The following is a 4,538-nucleotide window of genomic DNA, read 5'->3' on the forward strand; positions in this document are numbered from 1 at the left end:
GCCGTCACGAGGCCGGCTCTGCTCCCCGTTCCCCGGAAGATGGCAGAGCTGGGGCCACTTCGAGCAGTAGCGCATGGTGCAAGTGACACGATACGGCCTTAAACACTGGACTTTGCCGTCACACACAGCGACGCCAACTTCATCTAGAGCTCAGCGCCGGACGTGCGTGTGCAACCTTGCTCGGCGTCCCCAGCATCCACCTGCACAGGTGCGTGTTTGCCCAGGGCCGCAGGACGGAAGGTGTCTGCACTGAGACACGGCGCCCGCCCCGGCCTGCCCCGGTCCGCGGCTCCCTCTGTGCCACGTCCCGTGTCTGTGACTTCCACTGCTCTGGGCTCATCCAGGTGGAGTCAGGCAGCGGTTTTTTTTGTGCCTTATTTCCTTTGGTATAAGTTCCTCCAGGTTCTGCACCTTGCAGCACATTCCAGAAGTTCCCCGCTTTTCAAGGCCAGACGGGTCTCCGCTGTTCGCTTACGTCACACTCTGACCGTCGCTGGATTCTTGGGTCTCTTCCACCTTCCGGCCATCGTGGGTGACGGAGCCGGGCACGTGGGTGCACAGCTGCCTCTCCGGCACGCTGCTTCCCGGCTTTGGGGCGCGTGCTCAGCCCCGGGGTCGCCGGGTCCAACAGTTGTCCTGCTCTTCACGGGCCACGGCCTCCACGGAGGGCAGCTGCCCTGAGGCCCCCACGCTGCGTGCAGAGCCCGCGAACAGGTGCGACACTGCAGCCCAGGCTCGGGCGCAGCAGGTGAGCGACGAAGGCGCCGGCTGTTCCCATCCCCCGCTCTTCAGATCAACCCCAGTCATGTGTGTCTTCCAGGCCGAGACCCCAGATATCACGGAGCAAGACGAGCTCAGCTCTCAGGCTCCTGTCTGGATCCCTGACCCGCCCCACCGATGAGCCTAATAAAATGGTTATTGTTTTGCGTCCCTAAGTCCACAGTGGTTTGTTGTGCACGGCTAGATATTAGGCACTGGCTTGGGGCCATCCTGGGACGATGTCACCTCCCAGGGACTTCCCATCGGGCTGACAACAGCTGCTGTCACTCTGAGCTACGAGCAGCCAGTATTATCCTCAGCTGCAGCACACACCGCAGAGGGAGCAGGGCCAAACTTCACGGACGGGTCGCCATCGGCACCTGCCACGGAACGCCTCTGGTCTCTCATCCTCCCTCGGTGAGGAGGTAATATTTAGCTAGGCAATTAGGAGTGTGAAGTTGAAAACAGACTGGAAGAGTGAGCGTGGACTCAGACAAAGGCCAATAGGGAACCGTGCATGAGATGCTGACAACATAGTTTCCCATCTCCCTGCTTTTAACCGGGAGTTGGCTGCTGGTCCTGATGCAAACACACAGAAGGACGGCTAAATCATCACTTAGAAAACGGCCAGAAAATAGTATTTTTGCAGGTTACACAGACTTTTGCAGCGGTGTTCCTAAGCATGTAAAGGTGTCAGAAGGATTGAAGTACGCTCTCTCTCTCTCTCTCCCTCTCTCTCTCTCTCTCGCCCTCCGCGGGTTCCTCCCTCCCTCCTACGACACTTCATGCTTCTGCACCATGACATGGGTTCCACGTAGCTGAGGCTCTCACCCATCTTGCGGGCTGCTGGGTCCCCCGTTCCTAGACCGCTGCTCACTGCAGAGGACGCGGTCACACATAGTTGTGAAAAGCTTCGGGTGAACCACCTTCTGCGATGCGCGTCTCCAGGCCAGGGCACCTCCCTGGCCCTCACACTCTCTGAAGCCGCGTACGCAAGACGCAGATGGAGCCACGACTAGCACGTGCCTCCCTTGGTGACAGGAGAAGGAGGAGCCATCGTCCCAAGACACACCCCAAAAGGGGGGCCCTGTCCTTAGACTCTGCGGTCAGCGTGGACACTGGTATTCATGCCTCGAGCGGATCGGCTTCCTTCGGTATTCCAAACGCACATTTCCAGGGCAGCCATCCCGACGGCACACTTTAAATCAAGCAACGACAATCTTTAGCATGTTTGGATGTAGTTTTCTGTTTATTAATAGTTTTGTTTATCAGTCCATGGCCATGCCACCCTGAACGCGCCCGATCGCGTCTGATCTCGGAAGCTAAGCAGGGTCGAGCCTGCTTTGGACTCGGATGGCAGACCACCGAGGAAGACCAGGTGCTGTAGGTGTAAAAAATGAAAAAATAAGGGATTGTACGCTGACCAGGTCCTTGCAATCTGTTGCCTTACCTAAAAAAAAAAAAAAATTTATATATATATATATGTTTTTGTTTGTTTATTAATCATGCACTATTTCGCATTCTCTGCTACAAATAACTAGCACGAAACAATCAAAACCACAAATGATAGAAAAAAAGCTGTGTCTGCCCATGGCCACGCGTCCTCGTTTTAAAGCAGATTTGCTTTCCTGTTTGAGTTCCTGCTTCTCATCTACTTGTAAGTCCCTCGCGGGGTGCGGGGCATGGGGAGAAGGTGGATTTTTTTAAGCTAAAGCAACGTAATGTTCTTAGACGTGTATCTATTTCTAACTGTAAAGTTTGTGTAACTTTGTTCCGCTGTGTGCGTATCCGCCAGGATAGACGTATCTGATGGAAACGTCCAATCAAATGACAATTCATTCTTTTGTCTAGGAAAAAAAAAGTGACACAGAGTTAACAGTCAAGGACCCGTGCGTGTGATCGTACAGGGCTTGTGGCTCCCTAATACCGCAGGCTCTGCGGACGTCGCTGCCAACTGGAGGGACGTTTATACCGAGCATGCCGTTCCGTTCGCCACATCGACGCATTCGCGAGTGACTGAAAGTGTTAGGAGGCTTTTTGTCCTCGCTTCGCTCGTAAGTCTCACGGGGAAAATCAGCCTGTGCCCTGATGCAGCCTTTGCAAAGCCTGCGGATGAGAGAGAATTTATAAAGACGTGCTAGACAATATGTTTCATCGGAGGGTCGAGGGTGTTCGTGGACCCGTGGATGTCTTGAACGGACGATCGGCTGCGTATTTTACAACTAAAATTTAAAAATGTTTTGGACTTACAATGTATCCATCGTCCCGCATCATAGTCATAGCACGATGATGAGAATGGAAATAAATATAAATAGGGAGCAGAAGCTCCCAGCGCATCAGAAGAACGTTTCTGTGCAAACGCAGGCGCGTTAAGCAGAGCTCCAGCGGAAGGGGGAAGAGGTAGGGGACTCACGGCCCCTCCCCAGACGCCTGTCCCCGGAACCCGTGACCGCAGGAGGCAGCGTGGGAAACGGGACGAGGGCTTGGGCTAGCGCGACGTCTGCGGCTCAGCCACGCTTGCGAGGACAGGGACCGTGTGTCGGGTTATCCCGGGCCAGCCCCGCGGGATCTCACGGGTCCTTACGGCTGACCACGAGGAAGGCGGCCGAATCCCCGTGACGCGCGGGAGGAGGACTGTCCCTGGCTTCGAGGGCTCCTGGAGCTGGCGCGGTGACAAGCAGGCTTCCCCCTCCGCAGTTGGCAAAGCCTTGCTGCCCCTCGGACGTGGGCCCGGCCAGACCCGTCTCGAACTTCCGTCCTCCAGAACTGTGGGCTAATGACCTTGCTGTTTTAAGGCCCTGACTCGGGGGTACTTTCTTACAGCAGCCGTGGCCAGCCAACACGGGCTCCCACGCCACTCAGGTGGAGAAGGAATGGAGACATGGTCACTGCAGAGTGGGGACATTTCTCGGCGATGTTGTGTTGCGTCGGCGTCGATGACTCCAGAGAGGGAGGGAAGGAGAAGGTGTCACTGTTCCCGGGATGCAGAACGTCCTGCGGCCACAGCCCCCTCTCTTGTTCCTTCGAGTTCATCTCTGCTCAGTTTTCCAGAATATTCTAAACCACGGTTCCGCCACCGCATGTTGCTGGGTCACAAGTGCCGTCACCGTTGGGGATGGGACGGAGGCGTAGCCCGGCCCGGCGAGGACTCCGCACCGTCGATGGCCACCCCCTTCCGAGTCCCAGCCCCCCTTCTCCAAGGACGGCTGCACCGCCCCCCACGCGTTAGCGAGCGAGCAGCCCCCACTGGCAGTCCCCACGCGAGGCCACCGTCCCTCACGACGTGCCACGCTGAGCTGGGACGCGCTGTCGCTGCCGAAGCCGCCCCGTGTCAGTGACTCGGCAGAAAAGAATGAACGTGAACGCCTCAGGAATTTCTAAAATACTGACACGGCGAAGTGATTTTGGGGGTGCTCGTTTATGTCAAAGACGCTTTTCGATGTAACTTCACCTGCGTTTTTTTCACTTTTTTTTTTTTTTTTTAATGGAGCTACTGGAAAATCCAACATCCCATGTGTGACTCACGCTTGTGGCTTTACACGTCCTTCTGCTGAACAGCGATGATCTTGAACCCGTGTTACTTACAAGTGACCGCCACCCCTTCCGCTCACCGGCGCACGTTCCGCCAGTGGGCTGTGGAAGTGTCCGTCACAAACAGTGGAAATTTCAAACGACAAATGCGGTCACGGGGAGCACCCTCCGAAACTCATGCTGTGACGTCCACACTGTAGCCTGGCCGTGCTTCGCGCACACGAAGCTGGGAGTGGACCCTGCGGAAA

The 4,538-nt window shown here is 56.0% G+C and overlaps 1 pseudogene; it reads left to right on the top strand.

The window, feature by feature from the left end:
• Window positions 1-2,030: 2,030 nt before the first annotated feature.
• Window positions 2,031-2,149, top strand: LOC111733821 (annotated as a pseudogene).
• Window positions 2,150-4,538: the final 2,389 nt, after the last annotated feature.

The sequence above is a fragment of the Pteropus vampyrus genome, unplaced genomic scaffold (genome assembly GCF_000151845.1).
Source record: "Pteropus vampyrus isolate Shadow unplaced genomic scaffold, Pvam_2.0 Scaffold648, whole genome shotgun sequence".
Classification (NCBI taxonomy): domain Eukaryota; kingdom Metazoa; phylum Chordata; class Mammalia; order Chiroptera; family Pteropodidae; genus Pteropus; species Pteropus vampyrus.